The 23,909-nt window shown below is 42.7% G+C and overlaps 1 pseudogene; it reads right to left on the reverse strand.

The window, feature by feature from the left end:
- Nucleotides 1-1,172: 1,172 nt before the first annotated feature.
- LOC136460602 (putative disease resistance protein RGA4) lies at nucleotides 1,173-23,363 on the reverse strand (annotated as a pseudogene).
- Nucleotides 23,364-23,909: the final 546 nt, after the last annotated feature.

The following is a 23,909-nucleotide window of genomic DNA, read 5'->3' on the forward strand; positions in this document are numbered from 1 at the left end:
AACTACATAAGGCTGGTCGATGAAGGCAGCTGTAGTACAGCAGCTATGCATGCCATGACGTCAGTGCTAGGCTCTTGAGAGATGCGGGCACGTTGGAGACCTCTACCAGACTTGCTCTGGTTTAGTTCCACTTCAACTTTTAAAAAGTTGCTACAGTATGTGTCACATCGAATATTTGCGGTCCGTACATGGAGTATTAAATATAGACAAAAAGAAAAACTAATTATACAGTTTGGTAGGAAATTGCGAGACGAACGTTTTGAGCCTAATTAGTCCATATTTGAACACTATTTGCCAAATAAAAACGAACGTACTACAATAGCTCCAAAATCTAAATTCCTACCACTAAACACAACTAACCGCTATTGCGTATTAGGCTCGAGGTTGGGCAGAAGTTGGCTCGTTTCTGATGCTGGTTGGCCAGGAACAGCTGTTGCGTATCCAATCAGCAGGTCCTGTTCTGCTGATGGTATTTCGATTGATTCAATAGTATTTTTGTAAGGAAGAATAAGTTAAAATAAGCATAAGTCGGTTGAAAAGTAGATGAGCAGAATAGGGTGTAGATTATTGTAGAACCAAATGCTTGTTTAGTTACCAAAAAGTTTCCTAAAAAGTGTTACAGTAGCTATCACATCGAATTTTGCGATATGTGCATAAAGCATTAAATGTAGACGGAAAAAAACTAATTGCACAATTTGGTTGAAAAAATTGCGAGACTTGAAAATTTTAAGTTTAATTAGTCCATAATTAAACACTAATTGTTAAATAAAAACCAAAATTCTGCTGTAACTAAATTACCAAATTTCGCGGACTACACAGCCCAAATCACCAGATTCCTCGAGGATACCAGGCTCTGGAACTCCTCCGGCCCGTAGACAAGTGCATCGCAGTAAATAAATTTCAGATCTTGAAGCTGTATATGTCCATACTGAGGCCTTGTTTAGTTACCCTCAAAATTCCAAGTTTTTTCACTCTCTCTTCATCACATCAATTTTTAGCCGTTTGCATGGAGCATTAAATGTAGATAAAAAAATAACTAATTGCACAGTTTAATTGAAAATCACGAGGTGAATCTTTTGAGCTTAGTTGGTCCACAATTGGACAATATTTACCAAATAAAACAAAAGTGCTACTATTCATCGATTTTAATTTTTTTTCAATCTAAACAAGGCCTAGAGTGCTAGTGCGGTTGAGTCAAAGAGCAAGTCGCAGCCCTGTCCTAGGCACAGTGTTGTCAGAGGGGGTTTAATATTGTTGCTGTTCGCCAGCTCAAACGCACCCTGCTCAGCTGGTGGTAAGGTTGCACTAAACTCCAGTTCAGACAGTGAATCAATAGCTCTAGGAATTGCTGCTAAGATCTGCTGGTGGCCTTCTCGTATTGTCAGTGTTGGGTTCTCCTTCTAAATTTTATGTTACATTAAATATTTAGAGGCTAATAAGATATATTAAATATAAATTAATTATAAAACTAATTACATAGATGGAGGCTAATTTCTGAGACGAATTTTTTAAGCCTAATTAATCTATTATTAGCATATGTTTACTGTAGCACCGCGTTGTCAAATCATGGCCTAATTAGGTTTAAAAGATTCGTCTCGCAAATTAGTTGCGAGTTGTGCAATTAGTTTCGTAATTAGTCTATATTTAATACTCTATGCATGTATCAAACATTTGATGCGATAGGAATTTTAGGAGGAGAGGAAAAAACCAAACAGGCCTTTAATGAGCTGAGCTTTGTGGTCCCTCTGGTAAAGTTGTCAACTCTGAGCTTCCATCAATACAAACAGTCTCAAGGTCAGGAAACATCCACTGTTCGCCATTAATTGCTTCCATCACCCCCAGCTCTTAAAATTTATTAGAATAAGGCTAATAATACAGCTGGCTGTAAGATTTTTTTTAGTCTTTTCTCAGCCCACTTATATAGTAGTTGGCTCTTTACAGTTAATACATGGCCCACTTGTCTCTCTCACAAATTTTCTTGGTTTTTATACCCAAGCCGGCTGTAAGCTTACAACCCGCTTCTTCTCTCTCTTCTCCTCTCTCTCCTCCATATTAGCATTTAGTCGACTTACAGCCTGCTATTATACTTGCTCTTAAATCATGGAACATCAGTTTCTTTAATTTTGGAAACGATGACCGTGTTGTAAGATCCCTATGTCCAACAGAATTCTCCAATCCCTCCCGTTCAAGTACCTTCAACGCCGGAAATGCTGAGCGTGCCTTTTCATAATCTTTACCGCACAATTCTTGGAGCAATGGTCCTTCCGGTAGTGCTATCAGATTTTTGCAATCGAGAACTGATAAATCTTCAAGGCACGGAAATATTATCTGTTGTCCTTGAGTTGCTTCATCAGCTGACCCCCATTTCTGAAATTTATCTAACTCTTTCAACTTTAGCACCTTCAATGTAGGAAATGCTGACCATGTTTTGATATCGCTACGGCCAACTGATGGTGCCAAAGATGGTGTACCTACTGGTAATGCTGTCATCTTTGGGCAGTCACGAATCGATAACTCTTCAAGATGTGGGAACATCGTGTCTCCTCCTTGAGGTTGTGTTCGGCTGGTCAAGAACTTGTCTGAAACCTGCTGGAGCTGAACGGACGGCACAGTTCCTCGTTCCAGCCAACAGTTTCACGTTCAGCCGACATGAATCAGCAAGGAAGTGGATTCAAAAAAATGGGCCCACAACAACATTAATTGTATTTCGATTTGAAATTCAAACAGCTCTACCTAAAGGCTGATTGTGCTACAAAACAATTAAACAGCCATGTACATAGGCAGATTCAGATACATGGTCAAACAACAACAAAAATTACCTAACCATTGATCAAGCTACTGCTGGCCATAATTTCACATAAATCCATGACATACATGACAACAAGTGACGAGTCTAGCTTATAAGCCACAAAGGAATGCATTGCCTTGTCGTTCCATCACTGACCGAGCTTTCCCTTGGTCCATCGACGCAGCAAGGAACAAAACCACCAGCTTTGCTCTGGAATAACAAGTCTGAAGGTAATGAAAAACATAAGTACAAATCAGTACACCGCTTGAATCTACAGTCCAAGGTACCAATTCTCAGGGTTTTCAAATGGTTAAAGCGAACTCAAACCAACATATAAACAAATCAGTCCAGTCAGCGTACTGATCCTGCTGGGAAATTACTACACACCTTGGTAACAACAAGTTCATGTTGTTACTGCTAGACCGGTATTCTCATGCAACAAAACACAAGGTGAACAGGTGGTTGATCGTATAAGATAGTTCCCAAATAGCAAAGCAGGCAGGGTGCAGCTGAATCATAGTGCAAGCTTATCAGCGGTCACTTATCTATTAGGCTATTATGAGTAAGTAGCCACAAAAAAAACTGACAATTTCGTACAGCCCACACTTTCAGATTCTTTCCCAAGGCCCAAGAGTACAACACCCTGAAATAAACTCTTCTAAACCGACTTGCCTCAATCATCTCCATCTATCCCTACCATAACTAACAAGGCAACAAACAAACCATTTGAACTCTCTTAGATAATGCAACAACTCTGTCCAGAATATGTGCATGTGACTCTCAACCTACAAAATATAGCCTTGTACAAGTAATGACCCGTCTTATGTGTCGGCACATGTTGTTACTGCTAAAACAAAATACAGTTACTTTTAAGTGTGTCAATGTGCATCACCTTGTGTAAACACTAGTCATATTACAAAAACCACTAAGGAAGCATAGATATTGGACAAAGATGTTAGTAGTATTACCTCAAACAAAATTCTACTCCTGGACGTGCTGCACCTTGTACACAACTACTTCACCTGCATGTCAAACTAGCTTCATTAGAGCCAAACTAGGCAGCCAGGATGATAGATACATGACTTAACAGATAACATTCCACAAACTAAAATTGTTTCGCTAACCTTGTCTTCCCAATTAGGCCAAGTTCATATGTTATCCACTCGCGGACATGTTCCATGTCATTAGGATCTCCCAACGCCATAGCTGCCACTTGAGTCAAAGGGCCGAGGTCTGTCGGCTGCCTGAACCGCCGTAGTTGCTGCTGACCCTCCATCTCATGCACGTAGTTGTGCAGTCCACAAAGAGCAACAATTATCTTGGTTTGCTTGACCCCCTGATAGTGGGGTACGCATTTCAACATCTGCCACTTCGCTTTCGCTGCCCCAAATGTTCTTTCTATGACATTACACAGCTTCGAATGGTGGCGGTTGAACAACTCCTGCGCATCTACAGCCCCCCTGGTCTCGAACTCCTTCACCCAATACCTCTTATGTGGGTACGACGCCTGATACCCGGGTCGAAGTGCGTATCCAGAGTCAACCATGTAATACCGGCCTGCATAAATTCATATAACAGCATCAGTTTGCATCCAATTAGCTCATGCATGACACAACCAAATAGACTAAGCTCCAACTAACCTGAAGGAGGATGTGGGAAAGACGCATCGGCTTCTGCCTTCCTTTTGACCCGCATATCATGAGCAGAACCCTCTGTCCCCACCCCGACATACGTGAACCTCATGTCGAAGTCATAGACCGCAACCACATTTTGGGTTGGCTTTCCTTTCCTATTAATGTGGTTATCACGGACTCCTTTATCAACTATGACTTCTATGTGCGTGCCATCCATGGCGCCTATGCAGCCATCAAAAAACGGTGTGTACTCCATCAAAGCAAGCGGCACTCCTGAATAACTACTGTCCTTAGGCCTAATCACGTCATCTGCGAACCTAGCTACGGCTGCCAGAACATGGGAAAAAAATCTTGCTATATGTCCCCAACCCCCTCCCAAATCTCTCATGCATTTGTCTCTGGCATTGATTTGTACCGCATGCCTATAAGAACATGGCTAAAGCTTCTATAGATTCAAGCTCCCTACTCCCTGTTAGGCCATAGCTATCAGTTAGTATACTATGCAACCTAACCAAACTTTCAGGCCACATTTGGTAGTTCTCAAAGCAACGGCCAGCATCTGACAATAGCTTGTCTACCCACTGTCTTCCAGTAAGCCCAGGCACTTGGATAACATGGTTACCTTGTGTTGGTACATGCAGCATGTGCGCAACTGCTAGACCAGCAGCCATAGCTACGTTCACCATCTCATTGAAACTGTTTTCACTTTAATTCTGACTTTCCTCGTCACTGTTGTCCATGTTCCAATTGGCTGCAAGTTGAGAACACCCAGAGTGAAATAACAGAATGAAAGCCAGTAAGCAAGACAAGGGGGTATGAGATCTGTCAACTTGGCTAGATAATCAGTACCACTTGATGCCACTTTAGGAAATACAATGGGTTATGAGATCTGTCAACTTGGCTCGAAAATACAACTTTTTTTGTTATATTTTATTGAAATTGCACCGTAACTTGATTCATTCTAAGTCACTTATGCATCAGCTGATACCAAATCATTACATTCACAGGCACACCCAAAAAAATCACATAAGTGCTAGGTGGGAGAAAATGGAGAATGTCTGAGGAATACCTGAGGAAGCCATTAGGACCCAGATGCTTGGACGGTTTGCACTGAATCGACCAGGGGATGGAGGGAAGCTTGCGGCCACTAATAGTTAATCCCCGTTCCCTATTCGGATCCTCTCTCAGCTGCAAATCATGCGCCAGGGGAAAAAAACCAAACCCAAGAACCTGCATACGTGAAATTGAACAAAGGCACTTCAAGGTTAGTTCACACAAATTGAAATACTAAACAGTCATACCCTACTGAACTCTAAGGATACACACCTTCAACCACGCCAATCAGTGAGTTTCTCTACAAGCAGTCCCTCACATTCCTGCAACCCAATTAAACGGTTATGATTTTTGTAAATGCAGAACAATTAAAGCATGTGGACAACAGTGAAATATGTGTTAGCTTCAAGAACCAAAAAAATCTTCGGCAACTCAAATAAATACATGACATAAAACAACTTCGAACGAGTTCGGGAAGGAAATTGCGAAACATGGGTTTTGGCCACAGGCCCCGTTACAATACAGAAACCTCAAGACAAATAGGACAACACCGAATCTAAAAGATAAATGCCGACACTGAATTGTCACTGTTAGTTGATGCCAAACTCAACGTCCTAGCTGATGAACTACTTCTGGTACTTGTTCATTTGAAATGTCAGCCAAGCCATCCATTCTTCGGTTGTCAGCAGGTTCCTGAACACCCACCGGGGCACTGAGTTATTGAATAGATCCGTTGCCACGAAGAACATGTCTAAAGTGGCTGGCACACCATCTTCTCGTAACAGTTGCATAGCTTCGTCTACCTCCACCTATTCACGGGTCCGCTCCCTATCCCTTGATGCGCTCCTTGCAACAATGCTCTCAGACAACCAGGCAATGTACTCCCCCACATTGCAATTCTTCTTCTTTTCTGGGCTATCGACAACATGGTCCCTGATGCCCCTCTTAGAACCGGAATGGTTGCTGGATGGGCCCCCTAAGTCTAGCCTTCGCAGAATAGTAGGAGGCGTTGCGTCCCGAATGCCACCAGCCGACATGAAGCAGCCGGTGTTCCTGTTGCGGTCTCCGATCAGTGCCTCCAGTTGGTCAAGGAACCTCGGTTGCCTACCACGTAGTACCTCAGGCTAACTGTCATCCTGCAAAAAAAGGATGACATATGTCATATAGTATATCATATCCAATCAGAACTTGTAACAAGATGACATACCGAGTTCATGGGCTGCGGAACTTCTTGAGTTTCCTAGTACTCACTATCAGTAGCAATGGCGCCCGTATGGGGGTCCCTCCCAAGCCCAGTGGCCGTAAGCCCTTCTTTCCATGTTAGGTAGGCTTTTTTGAGATAACCTAGCTTGTTGTTGCACTGTTTCTTATCAAACCGGGGGAAGTAAGTGTAAATGTTAGCCCAGCCAGCCGTGGTGAGGACCTGCTGATTGAAGTTACACTTTTCCTTCTCTTGAAGACAAAGGTCCAGCAAGAGCTTGGTTTCATCGTCGGTCCAACTTGCACGCTTCGGAGGCATCTGTTGTAACGTGGAAGGGCTATTGTCGTTCGTGGGTAGGCATAGAAATGGTACCTAAAAAAACTAAAGGAAAGAATGAAACAACTCAAACACGAAGCAATGGACAAAAATGTGGACTTGCCTTGATTTCTCGCTTCACGCGCTTGGAACGTAGGTTGTATCGGGGGGATTCCGGCGGGGAGCAGGAAGCTATTGACGACGGTGCCAGTATATAAACTTGGAAAGTGCACACCTACAAGGTGAACATGGAAATCTGTCAACAAGATGGAAGGTGTATGATGAGGGTCATTGGAAATTTAAAGAATCCACAAGATGTCCATCTTTATGCAGAAAACGTCACAACATACTTTTCAGAACTGTATGATTCATACCATGCATCATGCATCGAGCAGATGCCAGCCATCTACTACTATTTTTGAGTTGCAGAAATAACACAGTCAACACTTCGCTGAAGATGCAGAAATGTGCGCACACATAACAGGTGTGTCACTATAAATTCCATGTCTAGTCTAAACCATCTTGCTAGAATGAACGACAGCTGCTGTGCAGTTCGAGTTGATTTATTTTTTTTGTGTTGTTTCCAGAGAGCCAAATACCAGGACAAGTCTTCACATCAGTTTTTAGGTTCAGGTACAGCACCCAACCTGGGAACGAAATACCAATCCCATAGCACTGATTTCCATTAGACAAACAACTAACCGGACACACCTAGAAGGGCACTGATTTTTTTTTGGGTATAATACCTTCTACGGTACAGCTAGCACTATCCTTACAGCTGGTAGGAAAGATGGGCTTTGAAACATGTGTTTGTACACATTAGCAAGATAGATCAATGCTCGGAAAGATGGGATTTCAAACACGTCTGAAGAAAAACAGTAAAAACTTATGGCGTTTATACTAACCCCCAATGCTGTGGATGTGCAAGTAGTATGTGACCTTAACAATCGGGCTGTACATAGCCAACCGCACTTGTGAGCAGGAACTTGAACACTACCGAAGCGGATCTACTAGTTTGTATGCAAAATGGGATAGGAAACGACGGATTTAATGTATATGCACGGACTACAAGTCAGATCTAGAAAGGACACCAAACATATGAATCGCCAGAACGTTGAAGCAAGCCGGGTACTTACTGGAGTCGTCGGAGGTGAGGCCATATCCGACGAAGGGGGTGGATCCGTCCAGAAACACGGCGAGGACGACGCGGAGGATCTGGTAGGGCAAGCCCGCACCGAATACGGCGACACGGGACAGGTGGATGGTGCCTTCCGTCTCCGGCACGGGGGAGGGGGAGGGGAAGGGAGAAGGACAGCGGACGGCCAAACGGCGAAGCGGGAGTGGCTGGGCGGGTGACAACTCGACGCGTCGACAGCGGGAGCGTGGGAGCGGCGCAACCCTAACTCGGCTGCGGGGGCGTGGGAGCGAATGCGAGAGGGGGAGCGTGCGAGGGCGCGAGCTGGTTTTTCTGGGTCAGCCGAATGGCTGGCCTAGCCAGCTGAACGCCTGGGCCGAACGGCCCATTCACCTTCAGCCAATCCAGCCACCAATTCAGACCAGCGAACACAGCCTGAGTTGCCCCAACTTGTACCCATCTCTCAAAATTCTCCAATCCCTTCAGTTTAAGTACCTTCAACGCTGCAAATGCTGAGCATGCCTTTTCATAATCTTCACCACACTTTTCTTGGAGCAATGGTCCTTCCGCTACAGCTATCAGATTTTTGCAATGGAGAACTGATAAATCTTCAAGGCACGGAAATATTATCTGTTGTCCTTGAGTTGCTTCATCAGCTAACCCTCGTTTGTGAAATTTATCGAACTCTTTCAACTTAAGCACCTTCAATGTTGGAAATGCTGAGCATGCCATTTTATAATGTACCCCACACAGTTCTTCGAGTAGTGGAGCTTCTGGTAGGGCTATCAATTCTTGGCAGCTGCGAATAGATAACTTTTCCAGATGAGGAAACATTATCTGGTGTCCTTGAGTGTCTTCGACTGCCTCCCATCCATGAAAGCTCTCTAGGTTAATTTGAGTATCTTCAATGTTGGAAATGCTGACCATATCTGACCGCATGATTGTCCAAGTGGTGCTGCTTCTGGTAATGTTGTCAGCTTTTCACATTTCTGAATACACAACTTCTCGAGATGAGGAAATATTACCTGCTCTCCTTGGAGCCAGTTTACTTCACACCATCTATCAAAAGCAGGCAGTCTGACCAGCATAAGCTCCTTTAGATTAGGAAAATTGAAGAATGTACCACCGCTGCACAAACATTGCAATTCTTCTAGTCCTTCCAAACATAGAAGGCTGTAAGGCTGTGTTTAGTTCCCAAAAAGTTTTCCAAAAAAGTGCTACAGTAGCCATTACATCGAATCTTGCGATACGTGCACGGAGCATTAAATGTAGACGGAAAAAAAAACTAATTGCACAGTTTGGTTGGAAATCACGAGACGAACGTTTTAAGCTAAATTAATCCATGATTGAACACTAATTATCAAATAAAAACAAAAATGCTACAGTAACTAAATTCCTAAATTTTCCGAACTAAACACAGCCGAACTTGTAGAGCTGGTACTTGCCGCAGTGGTGGAAGATTCTTCGACTTCTTACAATCATAAAGATGAAGCTCAACCATGTTTCCCAGCATACCCATCCACGCCGGGAAACTGATTCCTTGGTAATCATTTATCCTCAGAGCCTCCAGTCCACGAGGGGCTTCCAGACCTTCTAGGACCTTGTCACAGTGTGCTTTCCCCTCCTCGGCACGAGGAGCTTCCAGACCTTCTAGGACCTTGTCACAGTGTGCTTTCCCCTCCTCGGTAGCTGTCCATCTTAATGACAACGCTATGAGATCCTTTATATTTGCAAGATTGGCCAGCTTCGCATCTGTTCCTTCTTTTACATTTTCGAGTTGACTAAGAAGCAGTGAACCACCAAGGTTATTTAAATGCTGCAGCTCTCCGATACTACTGCAATCAGACCCTACACCCACTACAAAATTAGTGAGTGTTTGCAAGGAAGTGAGTTGCCCAAGCTTTGGCGGCATTCCCTTTAACTTCCCACATCCGTGAGTGTAGAGGTGCCGAAGTGCAGTCATGTACTTTATTTCCTTTGGAAGCCGGCTAAGATCCTTACAGCCAGAAACATCCAACGTATGCAGATGATATAAGATGCTTATATCTTCTGGAAGTGACTCTATATCACTCCGTGAAACATCAAGATACCTCAGGTGATGCAGATACTTTGGTTTCAGTAGGAATGTGCCCTTACTTGGAGAGAATAATAAGGCTCGCATAGAGCTGTACTTTTCTACATGATGTAGTGTACTTTTGATTCTTCCACATGGTAGTGTTTGGATAGCTGGAGATCTTGTCTTTAGAGAACCATTCAAAATGGCCTCTGGCTCATCACACAACAAAGCTATATGGCGACAAGTGTTTTGAAGAAACTCACTCTACTTTGGCTTCTCATCAGTTATGGTAGCAACTTCATTTTCCATGGCAGACAATGCCACATCATGCATGAGATCATGGATTTTGCATGTAGTCCTAGGGCAATACCAATACACGTCCTTGTCCTCTCTATCCCCACTTTGCTTCACATCTTGAAAGAATGACCTTGAGACAAGCTCCTCGAAAATGTGTTTACCAGTGGTTTCAAGATGAATGTCTTTTTCTTTGGGAACAAAGCCATTTGCCATCCATAGTTGGATCAGGGATTCCACGTCAATCTCATGGTCCTTGGGAAACACAGCACAGAAAGCAAAGCATTGTTTCATAACTGAGCTTGATAATAGGCAGGATTTTATCTTCCTTGTTATGGGCGATGCTTTTGCTTAGGATAGCCTTCCATTCTTCTGGACTTGTCTTGCCACATAGCACAGATCCTAGTGCATTCGCAGCCAAGGGAGATCCTGCACATCTCTCCACAATGCCATCAACCAAGGCCACTGATAGCTCAGTTGGCCTATTCTCTTGTGAACCGAATGCTTTAGTCTCTATAATTTTCTTTATGACTCCGGCATCTAGAAGTGCAATGTCATGGGCTTCAACAGCACCCATTAGTTTCGCAACTCCTTCCTTGCGAGTGGTTGTCAATACGACACAACCGTTCCCACCATGCTTAAGGCTGGCTTTTAGCTTTTCCCACTTGTCATTGTCCTCATTCCAGACGTCATCCAACACAATAAGATACCTGTGTGACAAATAAGCCTGGCATCAGTGCGTGGAGAGCACAAGAGATTGCATGTTTTATGCATGTTGGAGAGGGTAATGTGCAACTCAGATTGAGCGTGGTGTTCACCTACAGCTAATTTAACAGTCAGGTTTGAGGGCCAGTTAGTTTTTTTGGCCTTCGAGCTTCGTAAGACAAGTGGAGTGACAGAGAAATGCTTAAAATGAAAATTACATGTGACCTGGTGGGGTTTGTATGCTCTTGTTGATTAGTAGATCCTACGCCCAATAAAGAGTGCAATTCTGGGTTTGAACTAAGTCAAATTTTATTAAATTTATGAACATAGTATAAATAATTATATCTCGTCGTAATATTTCTTAGTCACGTTGGTGTTTTGGTTAATGTGGAAGGAGCACAGCAGGCACGTCTTTGATGTGGTGGTTCTATATTGGTAGGCGTTCTGGCACTAAAAGGATTAAAGAGGAGGCATAATGCTAGGTGCAGGCTGCCTATGGATGCTTGCGGTAGTTGTTTGCTTAGGTTCTTATGCACAGTTTACCGTTTACCATAGGTCCGTTTTAGTTGTTGTTGAGTACTCTCTCTCTCTCCTGTTCCTGGATAAATAGATTGCTTTATAGGTCATTCGTGTTGTCCAAACATCATGCTCATTTGGAAATGTGTGTATAGTCGCAAGTTTCCCTTTTCTCTTAATTAATGTGTATGTTCCTGAAAAAAATCATTTATATCTCCAAATAGATTTATTCTGAAAATATACCTCATGATTCGGTACCATGAATATTAGTATTTTGGCAATTTGGTTAAACTCGAGATTGATTCAACTAAAAAAAGCTAGAACTGTAAATTTTTAGGACGGAGGGTGTAAGTTTGAGAAAAATATTCTCCATAAAAAGAAAAACTTTGAGAAGGACATGGGAGAGAATACACTTTACCTCTTTCCTTTAAGTATATCCTGGAGCTTCTTTTGTGCCTCCTCAAGGTTCTTCTCAGTGCTATTGCAGATCTTGTTTGCAAGCTTGAAAATATCAAACTCGTCTGACACGCAGATCCACTTGTGAAAGCACTAGTTTAGTTTTGGTGAATTAATGAAACCCTAAGTGCTAACATAGTTTATCAAGTGATCATGAGATAGGTAGCACGCTCCAAGTCATGAAGCAAATGAAGATCATAGCATGATGAAGATGTTGCCATGGTAATGATCAAGTGCTTCGACTTGGAAAGAAGAAAGAGAAAAACAAAAAGCTCAAGGCAAAGGTATAAACCATATGAGCTATTTTGTTTTGGTGATCAAGACACTTAGAGAGTGTGATCACATTTAGGTTTGATAGCCGTACTATTAAGAGGGGTGAATCTCGTATCAGAATGCAGTTATCAAAGTGCCACTAGATGCTCTAACGCATTGCATATGCATTTAGGATCTAGTGGAATGCTAACACCCTTGAAAATGTTTGTGAAAATATGCTAACACATGTGTACAAGGTGATACACTTTGTGGTTGGCACATTTGATCAAGGGTGGTGAAGTTTGGGAGCAAGGGTAAGAAGCTCCACCGGCGGAGTGTCCGCCCGTAGAGTGTGGATAGTCCGACGGTGCCACCGGTGCCCTAGACAGAAAAGATGGAGGTCACTGGGAGTGACCGGACGCTGGCCACGGTTGGACCAGCACGTCCGATCAGATGTATCAGCCAAGACGCTAGCATCGGTCAAACGACCGGACATTGGCAGGGTGTGTCCGGTTAGTGCTGACGTACGCTGATGTGAGGCGCACAGAGGAGACGTTGAATGACCGGACGCTGGGTGAGTCCGATCGGGCATGACCGGATGCGTCCGGTCGTGAAAATTCATGTTTGGAACCTTACTGAAAACGACCGGACGCTGAAGTCCAATGTCCAGTCACTTTCTAACTGACGCGTCCGATCAACTGATGACCGTTGAAATCTGATGAATAGTATTTGAAGCAGGGACACGTGGCGTGAATCACGTGACCGGACGCTGAGGGCCCGCGTCCGGTCGATCAGACCAGAGCGTCCGGTCACCCCGCGCTGTACCCAGTGAAGGGGTACAACGGCTCTATTTCATGGGGGCTTCTATTTAAGCCCCATGACCGGTTCAAGCTCACAACCTTTGGCCATTTTCATTGACATAACAACCTTGTGAGCTTAGCCAAAACCCTCCCACTCATCTCTATCATTGATTCATCATCATAGTGAGATTGGGAGTGATCCAAGTGCATTGCTTGAGTGTTTGCATCTAGAGGCACTTGGTGTTCGTGTTTCGCTGCAGGTTTCGCTTGTTACTCTTGGTGGTTGCCGCCACCTAGACGGCTTGGAGCAGCGAGGATCGTTGAGCGGAGGGTGGTGATTGTCTCCGGCTCCGATCATGGTGATTGTGAGGGGTTCTTGACCTTTCCCCGGCGGAGAGCCAAAAGGTACTCTAGTGGATTGCTCGTGGCTTGTGTGATCCTCATCTTATGTTGGTTGTGCGGCACCCTATTGAGGGTTTGCCGTGTGAAGCCAATTAGCGTGTGAACCTCCAAGTGAGTGAATCGCCACAACGAGGACTAGCTTGCCGGCAAGCAAGTGAACCTCGGTAAAAATCATTGTGTTCATCCTTTGATCCCGAGGTGATTGGTCTTCATTGATATTGATTCTTGTGATTGATTGGTTCACTCCTCGACACGGCGGTATAACTATCTTGATCACTCTCTTTACTTTACCGCAAACTAGCTGACAAGCTCTTTAGTGTAGCTAGTTGTGAGAGCTTGCTTGCTTGGTTGGTGTGGCTCTTTAGTTAGACTTTGAGAGCACACTAACATAGGGTAGTATCATAGCTTTTGTGTGAATATACACTATCTAAACTAGAATTGTGGAAGGTGGCTTGCATTTTGAGTAGGCTAGCGCAACACTTGCTTTGCCTCATAATTGTCTAACCTTTTGTTAAGTGTTGTTGTAGAAATTTTTATTAGGCTATTCACCCCCCTCTAGCCATTAGGACCTTTCAAGTGGTATTTGAGCCGAGGTCACCGTTATTTGAGGCTTAACAACCTTCGGTGTTAAAATGGCTCAAATCAACAACACCAATAAGCCACCCCAATTCGATGGCTCCAACTATCCCTATTGGAAGGCCAAGATGACAACTTATATCAAGTCAATCAATAGGAAGGTTTGGAAGGTGGTAGAAACAAAAATTGAGATTGAAGACCTGGAGAATCCCACCACGGCCGAAGAAGTACTTCTCCAAAACAATGACATTGCTCTAAGTGCTATTCATGATGCAATTGATGAAAGAACATTTGAGCAAGTCAAAAATATTGAGATGGCTCATGAGGCATGGAAGAAGTTGGAAGAGTCATTTAAGGGTACTCAAGCCGTAAAGGGTGCTAAGGCATACATCCTCAAAGAAAAGTTTACAAGCTTCAAGATGAAGAAGGATGAGAGTGTGCCGGAGATGTTCCATAGGCTTTAAGTGCTTGTCAATGATCTCAAAGCACTTGGAGAAGAGGTGAAGGACAAGGACTTCTCCCACAAGTTCTTGAGATGCTTACCTTCAAGATTTGGCACATTGGTCACAATTCTAGTGAGGAGTGGTTTGGACACCATGACACCAAACCAAGTGTTGGGAGACATCATGACCGATGATACATATAGAGATGAAGATAAGAAGGAAGAAAAGAAGGAAAAGAAAGATGAGAAGAAGAAGAGCATGGCATTCAAGGCCACATCATCTAAGGGCAAAGCTAAGAAAGAAACATCAAGTGAAGATGATGATTCATGGGATGATGATGATGATGAGAAGATGGCTCTCTTTATCAAGAGATTTGGCAAGTTCATGGTGAAGAAGGGCTACCATGCTAGAAGGAAGAAGTCTTCATCCAAGAACAAAGAAGAGTCAAGAAGGTGATTCAAGTGTGGAAGCAAAGATCATCTTGTTGCTCAATGCCCATACAATAGCGACAATGATAATGACAACAAGAAGAACAAGAAGAAGGACAAGAAGGAAAAAAAAGAGAAGAAGGACAAGATGGCCTTCAAGAAGAAGAAGGGTGGTTCATATGTAGTCACTTGGGATAGCGATGCTTCATCAAGTGATGATGATGATGATAGTGATGATGTCAAGACCACCAAGAAGAAGGTTCTTGCAAGCATTGCTATCAATGAGAAGCCTTCTCTCTTCGAATCTTCATCATGCTTCATGTCTAAGGCCACTAAGGTACAATCTTGTGATGATGAAAGTGATGAAGAATATGATGATGATAATGAACATGAAAATGAAAATGATAGTGATAGTGATAATGATGAACCTACTAAGGATGAATTATTTGACATGCTAGAAGATGCTAACGAACACTTTGACATTAAGAGAAGGGAATGCAAGAGCTTGAATAAGGAGGTAAAAGCCCTTAAGCAAGCCCTTGATGAGCTCAAAGCAACTCATGAGAAGCTAGAGGAAGCCCATGAGAAGCTTGGCAAGGCTCACAAGAAGCTTGAAAAAGCTCATTCTTCTTTGCTTAATGAGTAAAATAAAAAGAAGCATGTTGAGACTTGCAATATAGGTTTAACTTGTGATATAATTGATAAATCACTATCTATGCCTATCATTGTTGCTCCCACTAACCCTTCTTGTAGCACTTTCATTTCTACCTCATCTAGTAGTGATGGTCTCACTTGTGACACCTCACTAGTGGTTGAGAATGAGAACCTCAAGAAGGAGGTCAATAAGCTCACTCACACCTTAGCTAAAGCTTATGGTGGTGAGGACCGCTTGCTTATGTGCTTGGGTAGCCAAAGAGCTTCTCTCTACAAAGAGGGATTGGGCTATACCCCCAAGAAAGGCAAGGCGGCCTTTGCTCCTCACAAGACTAGTTTTGTGAAGAACAATGATTAGTTTTGCACTAGTTGCAAGCAAGTTGGTCATGTAGAGCAAAAATACATGAACAAGAAATCACAAGCTAATGTATCCTTCATAAAGTTTGATTCATGCTATATGCTTACTAAGGGTACAAATGGTGTGAAGGCTAAGTTCATTGGTAAACCATAGATGGGCTCAAAGAAGAAAGCCATTTGGGTACCAAAGAGCTTAGTGACTAATCTTTAAGGACCCAAGCAAGTTTGGGTACCTAAAAAGAATTGATCTTCTTTTATAGGTCAATTACAAAGCTGGAGGAAGGCATTGGGTTCTTGATAGTGGGTGCACTCAACACATGACCGGTGATGCAAGAATGTTCAACTCAATCAACACCAATGGCAATGATGGTTATGATAGTATCACATTTGGTGACAATGACAAAGTCAAGGTCAAAGGACTTGGTAAGATTGCAATATTCAATGATATGAGCATATCCAATATGTTGCTAGTAGAGAGCTTGAACTTCAATTTGCTATCCGTGGCTCAATTGTGTGATCTTGGATTCAAATGCATATTTGGGGTAGATGATGTAGAGATCATAAGTGTAGATGGCTCTAATTTGATCTTTAAAGGCTTTAGATATGAGAATCTATACTTGGTTGATTTCAATACTAGTGAAGCTAGATTATCTATATGCTTATTCATTAAGTCTAGCATGGGTTGGTTATGGCATAGAAGGCTTGGTCATGTTGGAATGAAACAATTGAATAGATCGGTTAAGCATGACTTAGTTAAAGGCTTGAAAGATATTGTGTTTGAAAAGGATAAGCTTTGTAGCTCTTGTCAAGCCGGCAAACAAGTTGGTAATACCCATCCCAAGAAAAGCATAATGAGCACTAGTAAAGCATTTGAGTTATTGCACATGGATTTGTTTAGGCCAACACAATACACTAGTATCGGTGGAAACAAATATGAATTTGTGATAGTGGATGACTACACTAGATACACATGGGTATTCTTTCTAGTGGACAAAAGTGATGTGTTTGCAATATTCAAATCATTTGTCAAAGTCATTCACAATGAGTTTGAAACAACCATCAAGAGAGTTAGAAGTGACAATGGTAGTGAGTTCAAGAACACTAGAATTGATGAGTTATGTGATGAATTTGGAATTAGACATCAATTCTCGGCTAAGTACACACCTCAATCAAATGGCCTTGTTGAGAGGAAGAATAGAACACTCATTGATATGGCAAGGTCTATGCTTAGTGAGTACAATGTGAGTCAATCTTTTTAGGCCAAAGCTATCAACATGGCTTGCTATTGTAGCAACCGCCTCTATTGTCACCGATTGAAAGAGAAGACACCATATGAGCTCTTGAATGGTAGAAAGCCCAACATTGCATATTTTTGAGTCTTTGGTTGCAAATGCTATATCTTAAAGAAAGGCACAAGATTGGGCAAGTTTGACAAGAAATGTGATGAAGGATTCCTACTTGGTTATTCCACTACAAGCAAAGCATATAGAGTTTGGAATTTGGATAGTGGTACTGTTGAGAAAGTTCATGATGTTGAATTTGATGAAACCAAGGGTTCACAAGTAGAGAATGAGAACTTGGAAGATGTTAGAGGCATTCAACTTTCAAATGCCATGGAGAACATGGATGTTGGTGAATTGAGGCCTAGGCAAGTGAATGATGATGAAGATGATCAAGTGCAAGTGCTCTCTAACTCAAATGTGCAAGATGATACAAATCAAGTTAGTGCAAGTGGATCTCATGACAATAAACAAGATCAAGTGGCTAGTACACCATCTCAACCCAATGATCAAGCAAGTGCAATCAATCTAGTTCCAATCCTCCAACCAACCAATGTTGCAAGAGATCACCCATTGAACACTATCATAGGTGATATTTCAAGAGATGTACAAACAAGATCAAGATTGGCATCATTTTGTGAACACTTCTCATTTGTGTCATCCATTGAACCAAAGAAGATAGATGAAGTATTAAAGGATGTTGATTGGGTGAATGCTATGCATGAAGAATTGAATAACTTCATAAGAAATCAAGTATGGAAGATGGTAGAAAGACCAAAGGGACACAATGTGATTGGAACCAAATGGGTCTTTAGAAATAAGCAAGATCAAGATGGGATAGTTGTAAGGAACAAAGCAAGATTAGTAGCATAAGGCTATACACAATTTGAAGGTCTTGACTTTGGAGAAACATATGCCCCGGTTGCTAGATTGGAAGCAATAAGAATCTTGCTAGCCTATGCTTGTGCCCACAACATCAAGCTCTATCAAATGGATGTTAAGAGTGCTTTTCTCAATGGCTACATCAATGAAGAAGTATATATTGAGCAACCTCCCGGTTTTGAAGATGATAAGAAGCCTGACCATGTGTACAAGTTGAAAAAGGTATTGTATGGCTTGAAGCAAGCACCTAGAGCATGGTATAAGAGATTGAGGGATTTCCTACTCTCTAAAGGGTTCACAATGGGCAAGGTTGACACCACTCTTTTCATCAAAAAGATTGGAAAATATCTATTTGTATTGCAAATATATGTTGATGACATCATATTTGGATCAACCAATCAAGACTTTTGTGATAAATTTAGAAAGATGATAGCTAATGAGTTTGAGATGTCCATGATTGGAGAATTGAGTTACTTACTTGGTCTTCAAAACAAGAAATTGAAGAATGGTATATTTGTGAGTCAAGGCAAGTACATCAAGGACATGATCAAGAAGTTTGGCATGAGTGATAGCAAAGTCATTAGCACACCAATGGGAACCAATGGCAACTTGGATAGTGATGCAAGTGGAAATATGGTGGATCAAAAATTATATCGGTCTATGATTGGAAGCCTACTCTATGTGACCGCATCAAGGCCGGATGTCATGTTTAGTGTATGCATATGTGCAAGATTTCAAGCCTCACCAAGAGAAAGTCATTTGAAGGCTATAAAAAGGATATTGAGGTACTTAAAGCATACACCAAATGTTGGTTTGTGGTATCCCAAAGGAGCAAAGTTTGAGCTAGTTGGTTACTCCAACTCGGACTATGCGGGATGCAAGGTTGAAAGAAAGAGCACCTCGGGTACATGTCAATTGTTGAGAAGATCACTTGTTTCATGGTCATCAAAGAAGCAAAATAGTATTGCATTATCAACCGTCGAAGCCAAATACATATCCGCCGGTAGTTGTTGTGCACAAGTACTTTGGATGAAGGCCACTTTGAGTGACTTTGGAATCAAATTCAAGAAAGTGCCATTGCTATGTGACAATGAAAGTGCAATCAAGTTGACCAACAATCCGGTTCGACATGCAAGAACAAAGCACATTGATGTCCGCCACCATTTCATAAGAGATCACCAACAAAAAGGTGACATTTGCATTGAGAGTGTAGACACCGAAGATCAACTTGCCGATATATTCACCAAGCCATTGGATGAGAAAAGGTTTTGCAAGCTAAGGAATGAGTTGAACATATTGGATTTCTCAAATATGTGTTGATGCACCCCCCCCCCCACTCACATGACACGCCTCTCCTTCGAGCAATCCAAGGTAAAAATTGATTGGCATGACATACATCTTTGCTAAGGACATGATTAGTGCATCTAGTCACATTTTCAATTTTGTTAGGACCTTTCAAGTGGTTCTATTTTATTAGGCTCGTTCATGAAAATCAAATAAATTTGATGTTTATATGATATCACTATTGCTTCTATGCTTGATTTGATCTAGTGATAGCATATGACATGTTTATGGGCTTGTAAACCTAGTATTTGATCTAAAAAATGAGCTCTAAGTGTTTAACTCAACATGGTACAAGATAACCCTTATTTGGAGGTGTGAAGAAGCTTGTCTTTGGATCAAACCGAGTTAAATATCTTTGGCAAATGATCTAGATTGGACCAAATTTGGGAAAATTATCCTCACCCCATTGATTAACATTGATAATCTCGACCCTACAAGTAATACTATCTATATTTTGAACCTTTGTGGTCATTGATGACAAAGGGGAAGAGAAACAAAGATAGTAGCAAAGATAGTGAAAAAGTGAAGAAATATCATAAAGGGAGAGAAACATAAAGATATCTTGATATATGACATAGGGGGAGAGATATGACAAAGGAAAGGGATCAACTAAAATTTTTGAGCACACAAGTAGGGGGAGCAAGCTCATAAACTTGTATGGTGCATTTGAATGTGCATTTCATATATTTGCTTGCATGGCATAAGTTCTAAATTTAAAATATTCATGCTTGTGTGATGTATGCTAGTTGTTAGATTGAATGATGAAATGAAATCACTAGATAACTTTCATTTCCAAATATTTCTAAGTGGTATTGAGCTAACCATGGTGCTAAGGATGGTATATTGGTGCACTCCGATTGGTATCATGCTTTAAAGGTCCATCTTTTATACCTTAGCATCATGTGGTAGACATTGACTCCTATATGTCCTATCTAAGCATATGTGCAAGCTATAATCCAAACTCTTAGCACATATGTAGGGGGAGCAATTGCTACCATTTGGGGTTCATGAAACTTGTCTATATCCTTTTACACATGGTAAATATGCTTAGGCAAGCAACATGGATTAATTGAATTTTAATTCATATCTTTGTATAAGGGTTGTCATCAATTACCAAAAAAGGGATATTGAAAGCTCTAGTTTGGTTTTGGTGAATTGATGAAACCCTAAGTGCTAACCTAGTTTATCAAGTGATCATGAGATAGGTAGCACACTCTAAGTCATGAAGCAAATGAAGATCATAGCATGATGAAGATGTTGCCATGGTAATGATCAAGTGCTTCGACTTGGAAAGAAGAAAGAGAAAAACAAAAAGCTCAAGGCAAAGGTATAAACCATAGGAGCTATTTTATTTTGGTGATCAAAACACTTAGAGAGTGTGATCATATTTAGGTTTGATAGCCGTACTATTAAGAGGGGTGAATCTCGTATCAGAATGCGATTATCAAAGTGCCACTAGATGCTCTAACTCATTATGTATGCATTTAGGATCTAGTGGAATGCTAATACCCTTGAAAATGTTTGTGAAAATATGCTAACACATGTGCGCAAGGTGATACACTTTGTGGTTGGCACATTTGATCAAGGATGGTAAAGTTTGGGAGCAAGGGTAAGAAGCTCCACCGGCGGAGTGTCCGCCCGTAGAGTGCGGATAGTCCAACGGTGCCACCGGCCCTAGACAGAAAAGATGGAGGTCACTAGGAGTGATCGGATGCTAGTCACAATTGGACCGGCGCGTCCAGTCAGATGTATCAGCCAAGACGCTAGCATCAGTCAAACGACCGGACGCTGGGTCGCTCTGCGACCGGACGCTGGCAGGGTGCGTCCGGTCAGTGCTGACGTACGCTGATGTGAGGCACACAGAGGAGACGTTGAATGACCGGACGCTGGGTGAGTCCGATTGGGCATGACCGGATACATCCGGTCATGAAAATTCATGTTTGGAACCTTACTGGAAACAACCGGACGCTGAGGTCCAACATCCAGTCACTTTCTAACTGACGCATCCGGTCAACTGATGACCGTTGAAATCTGATGAATAGTATTTGAAGCAGGGGACATGTGGCGTGAATCACGTGACCGGACGCTGAGGGCCAGCGTCCGGTCGATCGGACTAGAGCGTCCGGTCACCCCGCGCTGTACCCAGTGAAGGGGTACAATGGCTCTATTTTATGGGGGCTTCTATTTAAGCCCTATGGCCGGTTCAAGCTCACAACCTTTGGCCATTTTCATTGACATAGCAACCTTGTGAGCTTAGCCGAAGCCCTCCCAGTCATCTCCATCATTGATTCATCATCATAGTGAGATTGGAAGTGATCCAGGTACATTGCTTGAGTGTTTGCATCTAGAGGCACTTGGTGTTCGTGTTTTGCTGTGGGTTTCGCTTATTACTCTTGGTGGTTGCCGCCACCTAGATGGCTTAGAGCAGCAAGGATCGTTGAGCGGAGGGTGGTGATTGTCTCTGGCTCCAATCGTGGTGATTGTGAGGGGTTCTTGACCTTTCCCCGGCGGAGAGCCAAAAGGTACTCTAGTGGATTGCTCGTGGCTTGTGTGATCCTCATCTTGTGTTGGTTGTGCGGCACCCTATTGAGGGTTTGGCGCATGAAGCCAATTAGCGCGTGAACCTCCAAGTGAGTGAATCGCCACAACGAGGACTAGCTTGCCGGCAAGCAAGTGAACCTCGGTAAAAATCATTGTGTTCATCCTTTGATCCCGAGGTGATTGGTCTTCATTGATATTGATTCTTGTGATTGATTGGTTCACTCCTCGACACGGCGGTATAACTATCTTGATTACTCTCTTTACTTTACCGCAAACTAGTTGACAAGCTCTTTAGTGTAGCTAGTTGTAAGAGCTTGTTTGCTTGGTTGGTGTGGCTCTTTAGTTAGCCTTTGAGAGCACACTAACATAGGGTAGTGTCATAGCTTTTGTGTGAATATACACTATCTAAACTAGAATTGTGGAAGGTGGCTTGCATTTTGAGTAGGCTAGCGCAACACTTGCTTCGCCTCATAATTGTCTAACCTTTTGTTAAGTGTTGTTGTAGAAATTTTTATTAGGCTATTCACCCCCCTCTAGCCATTTGGACCTTTCACACTTGTGTAGCTCAAAATGCTTCTTGACACCAGGGTGGTTGTAGATGAGCTGAGCTAGGGTAGTCTTACCCAACCCACCCATTCCAACGATAGGAAGGACAGTGAGCTCTGCGACGTTAGCCCTATCAATCAGGATCTTAACAATCTTCTGTGTCTCTGCATCTCTTGATTTGGTGGCAATATTACCGGAGTCAATAAGGTTGGAATCAGTCTCACGCCACTGCTTGGGTGCTGGTGCTTCGTTTTGATAGTTGAATCCAAATGTATTCATTTCAGTCACAAGGACCTCAATGGTCTGCACGATCATGCGAAGCTTGTTGCCCATTCTATTACGGAATGCAACATGGTTGTGAGTAGGAAAGAGCTTCACTCCCTCGAAGCCAAGCTTGCGGATGTGCCCCTTCTCCTTGGCTTCACGACAGAGCGCCTCGTAGTTGAACTCGTCAAAGGCTTCATTCGCCTCATACGCCACCGTCTTGACATCCTTGAGCCACGCCTTCACTCCTTCTCGGCGCCTTGCCTTCTCCTCGGCATTGGTTATGATGTCGAGGATGGCAGGCAGCTTGCGCATGAGGATCTTGTCCTGCTCCTCCATGACCTCCATCACCTTGTACTGCTCCAGGAGGTAGCTGGACGCCTTCTCCTTCACTAGGGACAGCAGTGGCCCAACCACCATGCTGACCGCAACCTCCGCCATTGCACCCAGAGCACACAGCACACGAGCGTCGGAGTCGAGGAGGCAAGGCGGGACAGAGAGAGGCTGAAGAGGAGATAATATGGTGGGAAAGGAGGACACTGAAGGTAGATGAATCTTCAATGGTGCCTTCAACACGGGAGCATCGATTCGATCGGTGCCTCACACTGAAGGATAGTAGGTAGCTGTGCCTATCGTTCACACCGAAGGATAGTAGGTAGTTGTGCCTATCGTTCATACGTAACTTTCACTCTTTCAGTGTGTGGAAGAACTTTCGCCACCACTTGCCAATGCTGATAAGCCCAGCCATTCACTATGAAAGCACACCAGAGTGTACTTTTCTAATCTGCAACTGAGGCACCATGATAAAATGGAGACATTATTAGTTGTTTATTAGGGAGGAGAGCATGTACATTGTATTTCTTGATTTCAATTGGCTCCCACTTTGTTTGAAATCATGTGAGTTGAGGCTACGGTTTCCATCCAATGACAGAAGATAAATCAAGAGATTGCGAAGTAGCTAAAGTTCAGTCCTACCAGGCTACGTCC

Source organism: Miscanthus floridulus, chromosome 6 (assembly GCF_019320115.1).
Source record: "Miscanthus floridulus cultivar M001 chromosome 6, ASM1932011v1, whole genome shotgun sequence".
In the NCBI taxonomy this organism is placed as follows: Eukaryota; Viridiplantae; Streptophyta; class Magnoliopsida; order Poales; family Poaceae; genus Miscanthus; species Miscanthus floridulus.